This window comes from Natrix helvetica (genome assembly GCF_964273705.1).
Source record: "Natrix helvetica genome assembly, chromosome: Z".
In the NCBI taxonomy this organism is placed as follows: Eukaryota; Metazoa; Chordata; class Lepidosauria; order Squamata; family Natricidae; genus Natrix; species Natrix helvetica.
Window position 1 is genome coordinate 128,984,595 of NC_138554.1, and position 20,728 is coordinate 129,005,322.

Below are 20,728 nucleotides of genomic sequence, written 5' to 3' on the forward strand. Positions count from 1 at the left end.
CACTGGCGCTGGCAAAGGGCAGTGGCTGAGGGCATCACCATGCCCTAAATTCTTCCCTGGCCTGTACAGCAGCTGGTAGCTGTAGGCTGCCAGGAAGACTGTCCACCTAGACATTCTAGGGGACAGGATCTGCAGGGTCTGATGGTCCCCAGCTAAAAGACCCAAGAGGGGTTTGTGGTCAGTGACCAACTGAAAAAAACGACCATAAAGGTAATCGTGAAAGTGCTTGACACCAGCGACAGCAGCAGGCCTCTTTGTCAAGCTGGCTGTAATTGCATTCCACAGCAGAGAGAATGCGGGAATAGTAAGCAATTGGGGCTTCCGGGCCATTCAGAAGAACGTGGCTCAAAACAGCCCCAATGCCAAAAGGCAATACATCGCACGCCAAAATCAAAGGGAGGCGGTCGCTGTATTGGACTAACAGTGATTGGGAGGTGAGGATGTCCTTTACTGCTTTGAAGGCATGGGTTTCCTTAGGACCCCAGTGCCAGGGGGTCTTAGAGTCCAACAGCCTGTGCAGGGGCTTGGCCAAGGAAGCCTTATGTGGCAAAAAAAATGGCATAAAAATTGAGGAGCCCCAGAAAAGCTTGGAGCTCCACTTTAGATGTGGGCGTGGGAGCCTTTTTAATAGCCTCAACCTTTGAGGGGGTAGGATGGATGCCCTTGGCATCCACGAGGTACCCCAAAAATTCAACGCTTGGAACCCCAAGTTTGCATTTTCCCCGTTTGAGTTTGAGCCCTGCCTGGCAGAACCTAAGCAAGACTGCCCTTAATTTGATGATGAGGTCGGCTTGATCCTTGGAGGATACATCATCAAAATAAGGCACCACCCCAGGCAGCCCTTGGAGCAAACGCTCCATCAGGCTTTGAAAAATGCCTGGGGCAATGCTGATCCCAAATTGCAGCCTTTTGCATTTGAAAGCTCCCTGGTGGGTCACTATTGTCTGGGCCAATGTGGTGGCCTCTTCCACAGGGAGCTGTTGGTAATCTTGGGCTAAGTCCAATTTAGCAAAGGTATTACCCCTACCCAGGGAGTGGAGCAGGTGCTGCACCACCGGCACAGGGTAAGGGTTGGCTTGTAACCCCCTATTAATGGTGCATTTAAAGTCACCACAGATTCTAATGCTCCCATCCTGCTTTATGGGGATGACTATGGGGGTCTCCCAGGGGGAGTGGTCCACTGCCTTTAGCATCCCCTGAGCTATCAGCTTATCTAATTCAGCGTCTACCTTAGGCCGCAGGGCAAACGGCACCCTCCTAGGCTTAAAGCGGATTGGTGCCACCTGGGGGTCCAAATTAAAGGAGATAGGTGTCCCTGTATATTTACCCAACCGGTCGTCAAACACGTCTGCAAACTCGCTGGTCAGCGCGGCGAAAGGGTCAGGAACCACAGAGTGAATGCCAGAAACGTTGAGCCCCAGCGCAGAGAACCAGTCCAGCCCCAGGAGGCTGGGCAGCTGGCCGTCAATGATGACGAGCGGGAGAGGCCCCTCGAAGTCTTGACAGGCAACCTGGAACATGCCACAGCCGACAATAGGGATTTGCTGCCCTTGATAGTCCCTGAGCCGAATTTGGCATTGCCTCAGGGTAGCCTTAGTAAGGCTGGGCAGTATCTGCTTAATGGTCACCCAGGAGACAAGGGATTTGGAAGACCCTGTGTCCACCTCCATTTTACAGGGCTTCCCTTCAATGTGGACAGTTAGAAAAATTTTTTGAGTTGGCTTTGAGAGCGACGAGTGACTGACAGCCCATTCGGATAGCTGCTGGCAATCGGCAACAGCAAAACAGTCCCGGAGGCATGAGGGTGCTTGCCTTGGGCTTGCCTCGGTAAGGCGGTTTCAGGAGGCCAGAGAGTAGCTGGCATGGCCGCCCTGCACACCCTAGCCAAATGTCCTTTCCTGCCACAGCATTGACAGGTGGTGGCTTTGAACCTGCAATTCTCCCTTGCATGGTTCCCGCCACAGCTGAGGCAACCCGGTTAAGGCAAAAAGTCTTTCTGCGACTTGCTTTTTCAGCTTGAGAGATTTAGGTGGCTAATGTCTTCCTCGATGTCAGAGAGATCATCCGCCTCGACCTCGTCATAGTGGACGGCATGGCCCCTCCTGGCATGGGTGGCCGGAGGCAGAAATCTTTGCATCTCTGCCGTAGATTTGTCAGACATTTCGTATGCTGTCTGAAGTGTCAGCTCTTTTCGCGCCAGCAAGCGACGCTGAAGTCTGAGGTCTCTGATGCCACAGACTAGCTGCTCGAGTAGGGCATCATCCAGAATAGGGAAATTACAGTGAAGAGCCGCCGTTCTCAGAGTCGCCATGTAATCTGACACGGATTCGCCCTCTCTATGGACTCTCTGTCGGAAAGCATAGCGCCTCGCCATGTGTGAGGAGTTGGAGAATAGTGATTCTTCAGTCTCTTCAAAGTGTCTCCCAGGGTATGGAGTGCACTGACTGAGGGGCTGCTAGAGCCCGGGCTGTGCCAAACATCTCGTGGCCACAGGCGCTGAGGAAATAGCCTCTTTTCAGCCGCTAGACAACCCCGTGAAGTCGTTTGCCTCTAGGAAGCACTCGTGAAGATAAAGAGTGTCTCTGAATTTGTGAAGGCAGCTAGAGAATAAGAAGTGCTTATCCAGGAGTCTATGACCTAAGTGTTTTCTGAAAAGGTAAGTGCCACTCTCTTGAATTGATGTATTATGTATCCAAGTATGAATGACTAAATAATAAATATGCAGAATATTGTTTGTGAGTAGCATCTCTATGCATTCTTCTGTCAGGAAGGTAGGTAGGATGATAGACGCACAGAAGGTAGGTAGGTAGGTAGATAGATAGATGAATGGATGATAGAAAGATAGATAGAAGATAGATAGATAGATAGACAGACAGACAGACAGACAGACAGCTAGCTGTGATAGATAAGATAAATAGATAAATGGATGGATGGATGAATGTTAGATGGACAGATAGCTGTGATAGATAAGATAGATGGATAGATGGACGTACGTACGTACGTATGTACGTACGTACGTACGTACATACATACATACATACATACATACATACATACCAGAGGTGGGTTCCTACTGGTTTGCATTGGTTCGGTAGAGCCAGTTCATCAAATCTACCAAACCGGTTAGAAGAGATCCACCGGTGGACCTGGAAGTAGGTTCCACCAGTGGACCCAGAAGTAAGTTCCAGAATGCCTGCCCCGGCCCTGTCGCTTGCTCACCCTGCCCGTTCCGTCGCAGCTCGCTTGCTCCCCCGCCCGTCTGCACTAAACTAGCCCAACCCGCCGATCACTGATTGGCTGGACTCGACCCACCCGCTTCTAAAACTGGCGTACACCACGTGGCCGAAAGGAGCTGGGCTGCGGCGGTGGCAGCGGGCGGGGAGGCTAGCTTACGCCAGCTCACAGCTTTCGTGAGGGAAGGCCTTCAGGCCTTCGCTCGTGAAAGCCGCAACCTGGCATACGACACATGGCGGAAAGGAGATGGGCTGCGGCGGCGGGGGGATAGACTAGCTTACGCCAGCTCGCGGCTTTTGCAAGTGAAGGCCTTCATGCCTTGCCTCACTAAAGCTGCGAGCTGGTGAATGCCGCGTGGCCGAAAGGGGGTTTCCTGCTACCCTCCTTCCTCTCCCCCCCCTAACTGACCCGGTTGTCCCTTGACCCTTCAGTCCAGCTTACCTGCTGCCTCGTCACCTGCCTGCTTCCTGCAGCATCCATCCCATTGGAGAGCTGCTTATTCTGCCTGCTGGTAAGTGACCCAGTCATCTTTCTTATGTAAGTAGCTGTTTTATTGCTTTGTGTGCTTGTTTTATCCTTAATATAGTAGTGCAAGCAATTAAAGTCTTCCTTTCTGTATCTCTTTGTGCAGGCCATTCATTGGAGCAAGGTGGTCAGTGGGTGACTTCAACACACAAAAGGACAGTAACCTTCCTTTTCTGTGTCTCTTCTTTGTGCAGGTTATTGGAGCAAGGTGGTGGTGCAGAAGACGGAGAAAAGGACAGTAATCTTCCTTTTCTATTATTTTGTGTGCTTGTTTCATCCTAATGCAGTGCATGCGATTAAAGTCCTCCTTTCTGTGTCTCTTCTTTGTGCAGCTTATTGGAGCAAGGTGGTGAGGTGGTGGTGTGCAGAAATCTTCCCTCTGTAAGTAGCTGTCTTTATTGTTTTGTGTGCTTGTTTCATCCTAATGCAGTGCATGCAATGGAAGAGTTCATTTCTGTGTCTCTTCTTTGTTCAGGCCATTCATTGGAGTCAGAGATACTGAAGACTGGCAAGGACAGTCAGCTTCCTTCTGTAAGTAGCTCTTTTATTGTTTTGTGTACTTATTTTAATCTTATTGTAATGTATCCATTGGGGCAAATAATTCAGTGACATCGTCTTGGCCACTCCCACCTTGTCACATGGGTGGCAAGCCACTCCCACCCGGTCACATGGATGGCAAGCCATTCCGGTCACATGGGCAGCAAGCCACTCCCACAAAGCAGGCCACACCTACAGAAGAGGTTCCAAAAAAATTTGAAACCTACCACTGATACATACATACATAGATGATGGGTGGACAGATAGCTGTGATAGATTGGATGGATGGATGGATGAATGACAGATGATAGATAGATAGATAGATAATAGATAGATAGATGATAGATAGATAGATAGATAGATGATAGATAGATAGATGATAGATAGATAGATAGATAGATAGATAGATAGATAGATAGATAGATAGATAGATAGATGATAGATGATAGATAGATAGATAGATAGATAGATAGATAGATAGATAGATAGATGATAGATAGATAGATAGATAGATAGATAGATAGATAGATAGATAGATAGATAGATGATAGATGATGATAGATAGATAGATAGGAGCCTTAACTCAATATTGACCTACATTAATGTTTGTGGTTTTCTTGACAAAGTTTTTCAAAAGTGTTTGTCCATACTTCTTTTTTCGGACTGAGAGACATGGGCTGGTCAAAGGTCATCCAGCTGCCTTTCTCTCCAAGTTGAGATGAAACTTCATAGTCTCTCAGTTTCTAGCCTAACCATTAGACCAAACTGGCTGTCCATTTCTTCAATGTACCTGCAAATATTTTGCTGGAAAAAATAGAGCCTCAAAACATGATGTAGGCAAATGCTGCTATTTATATATTTTCAGGCACTGTTCATTAATGATGGAGTATACTTTGAAATCAGATGTTCACTTCTGCGCGCAGAAATGTAATGCGTGAACTGAGCCAAGCCTGACACATCTCCAGTTCTTGTTATGAAAGCTCTGCTAGGTCACCGTAGGAAGAGATGCCGCAGAATATCCGGGAAGAGACACAGAGAATAAGTTGTGCAATTCACAGTTTTGTTTATCTCATGAAGCTGTTACTTGATAGGCTGACAATAAAACAAAAGAGAACATTTGGGACTCTGGATGTTTGACAGTGGAGCAAAGTTTCTATATACTAGAATTAATTGACCTGCTTTTACAACTGCCTCTGAAAGATACATATATTACATTTCTTGGAGAATGTTCCTTTTAGCAATACCAATTCTAGTTTCAGAGAGGAGGATCAAAAAGATTTCAGTAGAGGAAGAAATAATGTCAGCTAGGTTGACCCTGGATAGAAAATGAAATTACAAACAAACTACGATGCATTTTAGAAATATCCTGTAGGCATGGCTAGGGCCATGTCATCAACAACCAGCAAAATATGCTATCCCTATTTTTAAAAGAACAGGATTTGTTTTTTTGCTAAAGCTATTTCTTTAGGTTTGTTTCTAATTTCAGTTTTCAGGTAGAATCCAAATTAAAAAAAAAAGAGGATTAGTACTGAGACTCCAAAGCAAAAGCAGGACAAATTTGAGCCATAGCAATAAATTAAATTAGCACAAACATCAAGATGCAAAAGCAGCTGTACATGTGAGAAGAGGAAGAGAAGATTATGATTCCTTCCGGTCAATTTAGCAGATTTTCTGACATTCATGTAAAGCAGCAGAAGGAAGAGATAGCGTTTTATTTTACTCAGGAAATGTTACATTTGGATCTGTCTAGCTTTGAAAACAAGCACTGGTTATGGATTTCCATTGATGTCCTCAATAGTTGGCCAACATAGGAACAAAACACCTTTGCCCTGATCCAATACAGCTTGTCCTTTATGATCATTTTTCACAGTTATGGCTTTTGCAGAATTCCCATGATCATGTGATCAAAATTCAACTGGTTCATATTTATGACTGTTGCTGTGCCCCAAGGTCACATGATCACTTTTTTTCAACCTAGCAAGCAAAGTCAATGAGGAAGCCAGATTCACTTAAAAACTGGTTTACTAACTTATCAGTTGCAGTAATTCATTTAACAACTGTGGCAAGAAAGCTTGTAAAATGGGGTAAAATGAGGAGTGAAATGCTACCAGTACAGACCAATTCACCTGAACCAGTAGTAAAAAATGCTGGGTGACAATCAGAAATTTTTTTTCTGATGGTCAGCTGGGAATGATCAATTGTGACGTGCACTTTATATTAGCTAGAATCGTTGGATTTTCTGCTTTCGTGCTAATCTGAATCCCGTGGCACAGCGGATTCCCTCCACCTCGCGGTTCTACTTAACTTTGCAGACTTGGAAGGCTTCAAAATGTTCCTTTTTTAGTGCTGCGTAGATGAGCCTCAGGTGCGCATATGCATGCTCAGTAGCAGACTCACTGAATCAGTAGCAGACCTTAGAGGATTACACCTCTGGGCAAAGCTCACTTAACAAATATTTCACTTAACAACAGAAATTTTGGGCTCAATTGTGGCCGTAAGCCGAGGATAACCCGTACAGTTGTTATTTAATTTTGAGTTTTGTACTTATTTGATTTATGGCTTATTTAATTCCAGCCTGAGTTCTGAATCAATTGGGGAGTGGATGGGTTAGTAAACAAGTAGAGAATTTCTAGATGCAAATTTGAAGTAAACCCACAACCACCTTATTTCAAAGCCAACAAAGACAAGGCTTATAAGGACTTCTGGAACACAATTAGAGTGGGGAGTCCCAACAGACTTCTAAGGAAATGCTAGGCATTGTGATAGATGGTTGGAAAAGGCTTTGGCCATTAGTGCCTGCCAAATTAAAACAGACTGCAGGCATTTTTTTAAAAAAAAGTACATGGCACAATATACTTAAATAAATAAAGCTTCAAATCAGTTTTATCTTTTCTGAAGATTTATACAGCACTTTATCCAAAACATGTGACTTTGTTCTTCACTGTGTCTAAAGGATCATGGGCAAACAGTGTGTTTCCTGGCAACATGTGAAGTGTTCATGTGTGCTAATGATCATCCAATAAACAATATTCTGATGTTCCCAAGTTATGCCAGCATCAACTGAAACATCCGTTCAGGTTAACACCATTGAAGAATGAAGCTTCAGAAGGTTGAGAATATATAGCAAAAACTTAGACGACAAATTTGTTTTGGAAACATTTTTTTGGTCTATTTATAATATAGTAAAGTGGTCACCAGATGGTGCTGTTATACACATCCATAGGATCTCTTTTCATCACTTGCAACTACAGTACAGGTAATCCTAGACTTACATCCAGAATAGAACCCAAAATTTCTGTTGCGAGAGCGAAATAGTTGTTAAGTGAGTTTTGCCCCATTTTATGACCTTTATTGCCACAATTGGTAAATGAATCGTTGCAGTTGTTAGTAACAGGGCTATTAAGTGAATCTGACTTCCCCATTGACTTGGCTTGTCAGAAGATCATAAAAATTGAATCACATGAAACTGGCGGCAACTGTCATTAAAACATGCCAATTACCAGGGCTCCAAAATTTGTTCTTCTTAAATGGGGATTCAGCAAAGATCGTAAATGTGAAAAAATGTCATGTCACTTTTTTCAATGTCGGTCACTAAATGAATGGTTGTAAGTCATATACAGGACTACCTGCATATATTATAAACAATTTCTGCAAAAATATTGTTACTCAGCAATATTGGCTGAAAAAAAAATATTAGCAATTGAGGACTGGTTTCTTTAATCTCTGGGGTCAGGGGGTGGGTTCCAGCTTCTTCTACTGCAGGTTTGCTCCGGGCCATGCTTTGCGTATGCATATGCTTGATGCGCACTATGCGTGCAAGCACAGTAATGAAAAAAACGCTTCTGCGCATGTGCAAACAACAAGATGGCACTGCCTATGGTGCTGCCGATAGAACCGGTTCAGGGCATGTCTGGCCGAGTTACAACCTACTTGGCCAAACCGGTCCAAACTGGTAGGAACTCACCTCTGTCTGGGGTTCAGGGAAATTGTTAATTTTCTGCAAAGCAAAAAGCTATAAAAAAACAGTGTCTTTTTTCCTTCTATTGTGCAGAGGACTGAATGAGTTACAGTATTTAAAATAACAGTTGCAGCGCTTTACATAATGTTTTTGTTTTATTATTATTATTATGAGAGATAAAATGTACATGCCATACCATATTTCTATTTGTCTACATTATATTATTATATCGGATCCTGATGCCCTTTTATTTTAAATCAGCAGTTCTCAGTGGGTGGTCTGCTCTGGGAGATTCCTGGGACTCTTTTAGGGGATCTACAAAGTAAAATAAATGTTTTAAAATTTCTTAGTTTTATTTCTAATGTAGTAAATATCAGTAGATATAACTCACATAAACCAAAACTCTTTGGTGTCTTTAGTCACTTTTAAGGATGCTGTTCCCAAGACCAAAATGTCTGAGAATTTTAAATGTGTTAAATGAAATATAACTACAGATAGTCTGCAACTTACAACAGTTCATTTAGTGACAGTTTGAAGGTACAACAGCACTGAAAAAGTGATTTCTGACCACTTTATATTTAACTGACGATTGCAGCATCCCTATGATCATATGATCAAAAATTCAGATGCTTGGCATCTGACTCATATTTATGACAGATGCATTGTCCCTGAGTCATATTATTAACTTTTGCAAACTTCTGACAAGCAAAATCAGTGGGAAAGCTAGAGTCACTTAACAACTGTGGCAAGGAAGGTCAGAAAATGGGACAAAACTCACTTAATAACTGTCTTGCTAAGCAACATAATGTTTGGCCTCAATTGTGGTCATAAATTGAGGACTACCTGTATTGTAGATGTCCAGCTGCTATGCGGCCAGTGGAACAGACTGCTTAGAGCAATCTAAAGCAATTATTTGCCTCTGAAAAGCAGCAGGGCTTTTAAAATTCTTTCTGTTGGCTGCATTTCAATAAAACAAATGTACTTTTGGAGATCAAGTCTAAGCCTAGTGAATAATGGAATTGTTTGACCATGAGCAATATTTCAACTACAATATTGTAATCAATGATTAGTTTCTATTTCTAGGAGAAAGGTGGGGTGGGAAATTTTAATTACACTTTTGTTACTTCCCTTCTTTGGTGTTCAGTTACGGGATTAGTAATGAATTGCCTTTTGAATAACATTCTTCATAGGACTGTGAAGGGTTAGGAAAATGATTCAGAAGGGCTTATAGAAACACAAAACCAATCTGGTATCCATTAAAGCAGGTTTTTTCCCCCCTCCAGGGAGCAGTTGCTTTAAGGAACACTTCTACCAAATCATGTTCAAAATGTGCACAAACCAATGAGAAAGTTGCTTTTCATACATACATATTACACATGCATAAAGGTTAGTTGTCTATGCTGGCCATCAATTAATATGAAAATGGTATGTCATAATTGCAAATTGGTCACTTCAAAATAAAGTACAATATGGATTGATTTTCCTTATGATAGAAACAGCTAGGATTCTACTCTCATAATTTGTTTACTTGTATTGATTTTTTTATGAACATGCTTTTTTATGAATTCAACTTTTATTGATATAAAATTAATTCCTGTTTCCTTTCCATTACTGCAAGGGTGTGTCCATGACATTCCCAGGAGTTAAGCTTGCATTATCATAATCTGACAACATTTGCTTAAATAAAATGAAGAAATGTTGCTTGAAATGGCTCACAGCTGCATTGCTGATGTACAGTAGGTACTCCTCAACTTACTACCACAACTGAGTCCAAAATTTACATTGCTAAGTAAGACAGTTGTTGTTAATTTTGTCCCCATTTTTTGACCTTTTTGCAATTATTAAGTGAATCATTTGGTCATTAATGACCAGGGGTGGGATTCTCCAGGTTCGGATCGGTTCAGATGAACCTGTAGTTCCAAAGAATAGTGGGGAGCGAACCAGTTGGGAGCCGAATCAGCTGTGAGCGAACTCAACTGCGAAGATAAAGGTAGGTAAAGTGCATGAGTGGTCGGGCAGGTACACTTGCTTGTGGAAGCAAATTCACTCCCATGAGCAAGTGGGCCTGCCTGCCTGCCCCTGCACTTTACCTACTGTATTTTCCAGAGTATAAGATGCACTGGAGTATAAGACGCAACAGGATTTTGAAGAGGCAAATTTAAAAAAAATCCACTCTGCAGACCTCCCAAAAACAGCCCGTTTTTCACAAAAACAGGCCCGGGGTTTTTTTTTTTTCCAAAAAAGGGGCATGCATAACCTTTAGTAGGCTTATGGAATGCTCCTAGCTTGGGGGTGGGGGGCAAAATTGAGTAAAAAATGGCCTGTTTTTCACTCATTTCTGCCCTCCCCAGCCCACAGGAGCACTTTGAAAGCCTCCTAAAGGCTATGCATAGCCATTTTGGTGAAGGGGGGTGGAGTTTCAGAGGCAAAAAAATGCTGTATTCAGTGTATAAGACGCACCCAGATTTTCAACCTCTTTTTTGAGGGAAAAAGGTGCATCTTATACTCTGAAAAATATGGTACTTTTATCTTTTCATAGCCTTTAGGAGGTTTGTAGAGTGCTGGGGGGATGGAATGAGCAAAAAACAGCCAATTTTTTGCAAAAATGGGCCCGTTTTTTGTCAAAAAAGGACATGCATAGCCTTTAGGACAGTGATGGTGAACCTATGGCACGCGTGCCACAGGTGGCACGCGGAGCCATTTGTCAGGGCACGCGAGGCACTTCCCTGTCAGCTGGCCAGCGCTCATGCGCACGCTGGCCAGCTGAGTTCACCTTTTTAAAAGCCATTTTTCGCCCTCCCCAGGCTCCAGAGGCTTTATAGGAGCCTGGGGAGGGCAAAAAGAGCCTCCCCACCCCCCTGGAGGCTTCAGGGACCGTCCAGAGGCTTCCCTGAAGCCTTCAGAACACTTAAAACAATCCTCCGAGCAAACCGGAAGTCACTTCCGGTTTGCTCGGAGGGTGGTCTTAAGCGTTCTAAAGGCTTCAGGGAACGTCCGGAGGCTTCCTTGATGCCTTCGGAGCGCTTAAAATGACCCTCCGCATGAGTCACTTCCAGTTTGCTCGGAGGGTCATTTTAAGCGTTCCGAAGGCTTCAGGGAAGCCCCCGGAGGGCCTCCGGGGGGGCGCGGGAGGCTCTTTTCACACACCCCAGGCTCCTATAAAGCCTTTGGAGCCTGGGGAGGGCGAAAAAAGCATGTAAAAATGGGGGGGTTCATGCGTTGTGCGCACATGCGCACTGGGGGGAATCGCACATTGCATTATGGGTGTGGCACGCCTGCACACGACCCCCCCTGTGCTCCCCTCCCTTGTGGCACGTGAGCCAAAAAAGGTTCGCCATTGCTGCTTTAGGAGGCTTATAGAGTGCTCCTGGGGGCTGGGGGTGGGGTAAAATTGAGCAAATAATAGCCCATTTTTTGCTCATTTCTGCCCTCCCCAACCCCCAGGAGCACTCTGAAAGCCTCCTAAAGGATATGCATGGCCATTTTGGTGAGGGGGCAGGGTTTCGGGAGGCAAAAAATGCTATATTCAGTGTATAAGACGCACCCAGATTATCAGCCTCTTTTTTGAGGGGAAAAAGGTGCGTCTTATACTCTGAAAAATACGGTACTTTTATCTTCGCAGTTGAGTTGCACGGCAGAGTGGATTGCCGCGCCTCAGTTGTTTTTCTTCCCAAGCAGCAACACGATTGGTAAGTATTCTCTAAATCAGTGGTTCCCAAAGTGGGCCGTACCGCCCTCTGGGGAGAAGTGGGATGACTTAGGGGAGCGCTAAGAGGCAAGGGGGCATCAGGGGGGTGCTAAGAGGCAAGGGGGTGTGGCAGGGGGGCACTAAGAGGGTGAGGAAAAAAAGATTATGTATTGTGTTGGCTGCAGAGGGCGTCGCCCCAGGTTGGTAGCTTCCCCTTAGCTAATTCTCAGGTGAAAAGGAGGAACTTGCCAAGCAGAAGATGGACTGTTTAAAGCCCATTGGCACGGGCAGAAGGACGAAATTACCCAAACAACCCTGGAAATAGCTGCGAGTTTCCCTTTAAGCAACGTCACCACCCTCCCCTCCAATCACTGCCTTCCTCCCAGGAGAGGGATGTACGCTGCTTCAATCGCCCCCACCCCCCAACACTGCCGGCGTCTTAACTGACCAGTTTGGCTTGTGAAAAGGTTTTTTTTAAATGGTCGGTGGGTGGGGAGATCGTGCACGGTGTTGTTAGGGGGGAAAAACTCACCAATCAAATTCTAGTTGAGCTTGCGAGAGAGCTCTTTGCTACTGGTTTAAAAAAACGGTCACATATTTAGTGCCATCCTTTTCCTTTGCATGGAGACGTTGCTGGGTAAAAGTAACTGGGGGGAGGGAGTGATGAGCGGAAGTGCGGTTGCTCCCTTTTGGTGGTGTGGATTTTATTTAGGGAGGTTTGGATTACCAGCAGGAGGGAGCTCGCATTGCAATCTTCCGTTTCTAGCCTTGGAAATACAGGTGTTGTTAAACTCACGAGAGCTATCTTTGATATAGATATAGTATACTATATGTATATACTACTAGGGTATAGGTCAGGAGTCCCCAAACTTGGCAACTTTAAGACTTGTGGACTTCAACTCCCACAGTTCTCCAGCCAGCATAGCTGGGAGTTGAAGTCCATAGCTGTCTGGAGAATTCTGGGAGTTGAAGTCCACAAGTCTTAAAGTTGCCAAGTTGGAAGACCTCTGGTATAGGTTCTCCTGCTTGAGCTGGACCAGAGGACCTCCAATGTTCCTTCCAGCTCATTTATTCTAAAGTTTATAAAAGCTACACTCAATGCTGGTCGCGGGTGGATTTTCTTTTAGGATATGTGTTTAGTTTTTGAAATATCCCCATTCTCATCCTCTCTCCTTGCGGAATTACTGGTTTTGAATAGTTGGTTCGGTGAGCAGAAGTTTAGCCATTGAAACCACATAAGCATTTAAAGGCAGAATGTTTGTGTCGTGCAAAATAATTGGCAATCTGAAGGAGATAAGATTATATTGTATGCCTTTGTATGTGTGGATATGTGCACACATAAATTTTGCAGCAGGGTTAACAATGACCAGAGCACCTCTTGGTTAGCATAGCCAATAAGAAACTTGGCCAATAATATTAAGGCAAGTATGAGCAATTATCTGTCCATGGTTGCTTAAAAAAAATGACACCAGAGTTTCTTGCCATTTTGGGATGTGGACTGATAAAAACAGTAATACAAATCTTAAAATTGAGATTTTTTTAAAAAAAGGAAAATAGATTGTACTTCAGTTTTGCTTAGATGTGTGATGTGAGTCAACCGTTTTTTATATTTAGACCACCAAATCTTAAAGACTATGCAGATGGCTTGGAAGGGGTTAGTAGCAAAGCTAGTGTTGATATTGTGGAAATTAATGAAACTGAAAATTACAATGATGTTATTGCAGGGATGTGACTATCCAGCTAAAGTTGGTTCTCTGACATTCTAAGACTTAGATGTCTGAGTGATATCAGGATCTTCTTTTGATGGAAATTCCAGATTGGGTGATAAATCCATTTTCAGATACTGAGGAAGATGGGGTAGTGGAGGAACAACTCATAGAGCTGCAAAATGACATTGAACTGAAGCCAAAGTTTAAGAAATTGTACCAAGAGTTTTGGTTACAAAAAGAAATTTTTGATTGCTATCCTGCGCTATGGACAGTGGTTAAGAAGCTCCTTGTTGCATTTCCAACATCATATTTGGTGGAACGTGGCTTCAGTGTGGTCATCCAACTTCTCTCCAAGCAAAGAAATCGACTCCAGATTACTGAAAGTAGTGATTTAAGACTCCTGCTAAGTGACTTAAAACCAGACATTGGGAAACTGGTATCACTTCATCAAGCCCATCCATCACATTAAGAATTTACTGAACAGTGAAGTAGTTACTAAATTTTACTGAGTTTACTAAGTTACTAGTTACTAAGGTTCTTGATAAATGACTATCAGACTTTGAAAACCTGGTATCACTGGATCATGTTCAACAATTTTGTTGAATTAACATTAACTAAAAAGGTTTTTAAATTGGATTTTGAATAAGTGTGCAATTAATTGTTGCAGTTTTGAATTTTACTGTTACTATCTTCCATCGTGCAAACCGCCCAGTCACATGACCCCCCCAGCTACGCCCATCAAGCCACGCCCATAGAACCGGTAGTAAAAAAAATTGAATTCCATCCCTGGGTGGGGGGCACTGAGGATCAGTTTGTAGCACCAAGGGGGCGGTGAACTGAAAAAATTCAGGAACCACTGCTCTAAACTGTGCACGCATGCTCAGTGAATCGGTTGTTAAACTGGTAGGATCACACCGTGTTAATGACGTTGACTTTGTTGGAAGACAGTTAGGAAGGTTACAAATGGTGATCACATGACACTAGGACAATGTTAACAGTCATAAGTACATGCCAGTTACTAAGCATCCAGATTTCGATTTCAAAACCAAGGGAATGCTGCATAAGTGAAGCTAGGATTGGAGCTGCTGGAGAGAAGGCGCGGTGAGTCACAGAGACAAAGACACTGAGGTGGGGGCCCTTAAACTCCATATCATTTGAAACTTCCTGAAGCTAGGATTGGAGCTGCTGGAGAGAAGGGGGGGTGAGTCACAGAGACAAAGACACTGAGGTGGGGGCCCTTAAACTCCATATCATTTGAACCTTCCTGAAGCTAGGATTGGAGCTGCTGGAGAGAAGGCGCGGTGAGTCACAGAGACAAAGACACTGAGGTGGGGGCCCTTAAACTCCATATCATTTGAACCTTCCTGAAGCTAGGATTGGAGCTGCTGGAGAGAAGGCGGGGTGAGTCACAGAGACAAAGACACTGAGGTGGGGGCCCTTAAACTCCATATCATTTGAACCTCCCTGAAGCTAGGATTGGAGCTGCTGGAGAGAAGGCGCGGTGAGTCACAGAGACAAAGACACTGAGGTGGGGGCCCTTAAACTCCATATCATTTGAACCTTCCTGAAGCTAGGATTGGAGCTGCTGGAGAGAAGGCGCGGTGAGTCACAGAGACAAAGACACTGAGGTGGGGGCCCTTAAACTCCATATCATTTGAACCTTCCTGAAGCTAGGATTGGAGCTGCTGGAGAGAAGGCGGGGTGAGTCACAGAGACAAAGACACTGAGGTGGGGGCCCTTAAACTCCATATCATTTGAACCTTCCTGAAGCTAGGATTGGAGCTGCTGGAGAGAAGGCGGGGTGAGTCACAGAGACAAAGACACTGAGGTGGGGGCCCTTAAACTCCATATCATTTGAACCTTCCTGAAGCTAGGATTGGAGCTGCTGGAGAGAAGGCGGGGTGAGTCACAGAGACAAAGACACTGAGGTGGGGGCCCTTAAACTCCATATCATTTGAACCTTCCTGAAGCTAGGATTGGAGCTGCTGGAGAGAAGGCGCGGTGAGTCACAGAGACAAAGACACTGAGGTGGGGGCCCTTAAACTCCATATCATTTGAACCTTCCTGAAGCTAGGATTGGAGCTGCTGGAGAGAAGGCGCGGTGAGTCACAGAGACAAAGATACTGAGGTGGGGGCCCTTAAACTCCATATCATTTGAACCTTCCTGAAGCTAGGATTGGAGCTGCTGGAGAGAAGGCGGGGTGAGTCACAGAGACAAAGACACTGAGGTGGGGGCCCTTAAACTCCATATCATTTGAACCTTCCTGAAGCTAGGATTGGAGCTGCTGGAGAGAAGGCGGGGTGAGTCACAGAGACAAAGACACTGAGGTGGGGGCCCTTAAACTCCATATCATTTGAACCTGTCTGAAGCTAGGATTGGAGCTGCTGGAGAGAAGGCGGGGTGAGTCACAGAGACAAAGACACTGAGGTGGGGGCCCTTAAACTCCATATCATTGAACCTTCCTGAAGCTAGGATTGGAGCTGCTGGAGAGAAGGCGGGGTGAGTCACAGAGACAAAGACACTGAGGTGGGGGCCCTTAAACTCCATATCATTTGAACCTTCCTGAAGCTAGGATTGGAGCTGCTGGAGAGAAGGCGCGGTGAGTCACAGAGACAAAGACACTGAGGTGGGGGCCCTTAAACTCCATATCATTTGAACCTTCCTGAAGCTAGGATTGGAGCTGCTGGAGAGAAGGCGGGGTGAGTCACAGAGACAAAGACACTGAGGTGGGGGCCCTTAAACTCCATATCATTTGAACCTTCCTGAAGCTAGGATTGGAGCTGCTGGAGAGAAGGCGGGGTGAGTCACAGAGACAAAGACACTGAGGTGGGGGCCCTTAAACTCCATATCATTTGAACCTTCCTGAAGCTAGGATTGGAGCTGCTGGAGAGAAGGCGCGGTGAGTCACAGAGACAAAGACACTGAGGTGGGGGCCCTTAAACTCCATATCATTTGAACCTTCCTGAAGCTAGGATTGGAGCTGCTGGAGAGAAGGCGGGGTGAGTCACAGAGACAAAGACACTGAGGTGGGGGCCCTTAAACTCCATATCATTTGAACCTTCCTGAAGCTAGGATTGGAGCTGCTGGAGAGAAGGCGGGGTGAGTCACAGAGACAAAGACACTGAGGTGGGGGCCCTTAAACTCCATATCATTTGAACCTTCCTGAAGCTAGGATTGGAGCTGCTGCAGAGAAGGGGCGGTGAGTCACAGAAACAAAGACACTGAGGTGGGGGCCCTTAAACTCCATATCATTTGAACCTTCCTGAAGCTAGGATTGGAGCTGCTGGAGAGAAGGCGGGGTGAGTCACAGAGACAAAGACACTGAGGTGGGGGCCCTTAAACTCCATATCATTTGAACCTTCCTGAAGCTAGGATTGGAGCTGCTGGAGAGAAGGCGGGGTGAGTCACAGAGACAAAGACACTGAGGTGGGGGCCCTTAAACTCCATATCATTTGAACCTTCCTGAAGCTAGGATTGGAGCTGCTGGAGAGAAGGCGGGGTGAGTCACAGAGACAAAGACACTGAGGTGGGGGCCCTTAAACTCCATATCATTTGAACCTTCCTGAAGCTAGGATTGGAGCTGCTGGAGAGAAGGCGGGGTGAGTCACAGAGACGAAGACACTGAGGTGGGGGCCCTTAAACTCCATATCATTTGAACTTTCCTGAAGCTAGGGTTGGAGATGCTGGAGAGAAGGCGGGGTGAGTCACAGAGACAAAGACACTGAGGTGGGGGCCCTTAAACTCCATATCATTTGAACCTTCCTGAAGCTAGGATTGGAGCTGCTGGAGAGAAGGCGGGGTGAGTCACAGAGACAAAGACACTGAGGTGGGGGCCCTTAAACTCCATATCATTTGAACCTTCCTGAAGCTAGGATTGGAGCTGCTGGAGAGAAGGCGGGGTGAGTCACAGAGACAAAGACACTGAGGTGGGGGCCCTTAAACTCCATATCATTTGAACCTTCCTGAAGCTAGGATTGGAGCTGCTGGAGAGAAGGCGGGGTGAGTCACAGAGACAAAGACACTGAGGTGGGGGCCCTTAAACTCCATATCATTTGAACCTTCCTGAAGCTAGGATTGGAGCTGCTGGAGAGAAGGCGGGGTGAGTCACAGAGACAAAGACACTGAGGTGGGGGCCCTTAAACTCCATATCATTTGAACCTTCCTGAAGCTAGGATTGGAGCTGCTGGAGAGAAGGCGGGGTGAGTCACAGAGACAAAGACACTGAGGTGGGGGCCCTTAAACTCCATATCATTTGAACCTTCCTGAAGCTAGGATTGGAGCTGCTGGAGAGAAGGCGCGGTGAGTCACAGAGACAAAGACACTGAGGTGGGGGCCCTTAAACTCCATATCATTTGAACCTTCCTGAAGCTAGGATTGGAGCTGCTGGAGAGAAGGCGCGGTGAGTCACAGAGACAAAGACACTGAGGTGGGGGCCCTTAAACTCCATATCATTTGAACCTTCCTGAAGCTAGGATTGGAGCTGCTGGAGAGAAGGCGGGGTGAGTCACAGAGACAAAGACACTGAGGTGGGGGCCCTTAAACTCCATATCATTTGAACCTTCCTGAAGCTAGGATTGGAGCTGCTGGAGAGAAGGCGGGGTGAGTCACAGAGACAAAGACACTGAGGTGGGGGCCCTTAAACTCCATATCATTTGAACCTTCCTGAAGCTAGGATTGGAGCTGCTGGAGAGAAGGCGGGGTGAGTCACAGAGACAAAGACACTGAGGTGGGGGCCCTTAAACTCCATATCATTTGAAACTTCCTGAAGCTAGGATTGGAGCTGCTGGAGAGAAGGCGCGGTGAGTCACAGAGACAAAGACACTGAGGTGGGGGCCCTTAAACTCCATATCATTTGAACCTTCCTGAAGCTAGGATTGGAGCTGCTGGAGAGAAGGCGGGGTGAGTCACAGAGACAAAGACACTGAGGTGGGGGCCCTTAAACTCCATATCATTTGAACCTTCCTGAAGCTAGGATTGGAGCTGCTGGAGAGAAGGCGCGGTGAGTCACAGAGACAAAGACACTGAGGTGGGGGCCCTTAAACTCCATATCATTTGAACCTTCCTGAAGCTAGGATTGGAGCTGCTGGAGAGAAGGCGGGGTGAGTCACAGAGACAAAGACACTGAGGTGGGGGCCCTTAAACTCCATATCATTTGAACCTTCCTGAAGCTAGGATTGGAGCTGCTGGAGAGAAGGCGGGGTGAGTCACAGAGACAAAGACACTGAGGTGGGGGCCCTTAAACTCCATATCATTTGAACCTTCCTGAAGCTAGGATTGGAGCTGCTGGAGAGAAGGCGCGGTGAGTCACAGAGACAAAGACACTGAGGTGGGGGCCCTTAAACTCCATATCATTTGAACCTTCCTGAAGCTAGGATTGGAGCTGCTGGAGAGAAGGCGCGGTGAGTCACAGAGACAAAGACACTGAGGTGGGGGCCCTTAAACTCCATATCATTTGAACCTTCCTGAAGCTAGGATTGGAGCTGCTGGAGAGAAGGCGCGGTGAGTCACAGAGACAAAGACACTGAGGTGGGGGCCCTTAAACTCCATATCATTTGAACCTTCCTGAAGCTAGGATTGGAGCTGCTGGAGAGAAGGCGGGGTGAGTCGCAGAGACAAAGACACTGAGGTGGGGGCCCTTAAACTCCATATCATTTGAACCTTCCTGAAGCTAGGATTGGAGCTGCTGGAGAGAAGGCGCGGTGAGTCGCAGAGACAAAGACACTGAGGTGGGGGCCCTTAAACTCCATATCATTTGAACCTTCCTGAAGCTAGGATTGGAGCTGCTGGAGAGAAGGCGCGGTGAGTCACAGAGACAAAGACACTGAGGTGGGGGCCCTTAAACTCCATATCATTTGAACCTTCCTGAAGCTAGGATTGGAGCTGCTGGAGAGAAGGCGCAGTGAGTCACAGAGACAAAGACACTGAGGTGGGGGCCCGCGCGCGAATCATATATCTATAAACCAAAATAGCAATAATACATTCTGGATTAGTGTGTTTGAGATTGTGATTTTATTTATTTCAAAATGACTGGCTTAGTTCAATGTAATAGCTGTTTTGCACCTGTCTTTCGCAGTACTCTTTTCAAATTTGGATACTGTCCCCTTTGTAAACAAATTACGAGTCTACATGGGCAGATTACCTATCTGTAATCTGTGCTCTCCAAGCAGAAACTAGGTGTCTACGTCAGCCATTCCACTCTATGGCGAAGCCACACTATCAGCCCCCTCTACCACAAAGATCTTGCAGGAGAAGAGCTGTCTGGACAACTGTGGGATCTGGCAGGTTGAGAGCTGTGAACCATAAACACAAAGCTTTTGCTGTGACCCAGCAAAACAGATATAGTGCCCTTGCTGACCTTAATGGGGACACTAAAGAGATAGGTCAAGGCAGTTGTGATAATGATGACTCAAATAAGCAGGGGATCGTGGTCCAAAACAAAGAACTTTCTTCGGAAAGGCGAAAAGGGGAACCAGGTATCACACATCAGTCGCAGAAGAAGATCAAGGTATGTAAAAAGAGAAGTCACCTTCTGGTTGGTGATTCAATCGTAAGAGATGTTAATTTAGGAGAGGATATGGAGGTTTTAAAAGAGGTCAGGTGTCTGCCAGGTGCTACTGCCAGCAGAGACAAGAGGCGTATTCTTAAGATAGTCAAGAATGCAAGTAAGGACTGTGACGTTGATGCTATTATACATCTTGGCACTAATGATCTATCCCAGAAAGATGTACTTTCTGTGCAGAATGATTTCCAGAACTTGGGGTATGAACTTAATAGTATAGGTTGTAGGCTTATCTTTTCAGAGGTTTTACCTGTATATAAGGAACAAAAAGGGAAGGGCCAGCGTGTAGCAGAGTTTAATGTTTGGCTAAAGGAGTGGTGTAAAAAGGAAGGCTTTGGTTTTATTAGTCATGAAGCCTGTAGTTGGTCCAATGAAAAACTGTACAAAAGAGATGGGTTGCACCCATCCAAGAAAGGGACTGAGTTACTTGGCATTAAATTCACAGATTTTCTTGATAAACATTTAAACTGAAGAGCGGGGACAGAGAATTAATAGATACAGAACATCTCTGTCCCCA

At 45.5% G+C, this 20,728-nt stretch overlaps 1 long non-coding RNA gene across 1 annotated transcript; it reads left to right on the forward strand.

Moving 5' to 3' along the window:
• The first annotated feature begins 4,964 nt into the window (after nt 1-4,964).
• Nucleotides 4,965-14,294, forward strand: LOC309400896. Its single transcript, XR_014176730.1, has 3 exons — nt 4,965-5,129; nt 11,877-11,943; nt 13,759-14,294. It is a non-coding gene; the product is annotated as an uncharacterized lncRNA (long non-coding RNA).
• Nucleotides 14,295-20,728: the final 6,434 nt, after the last annotated feature.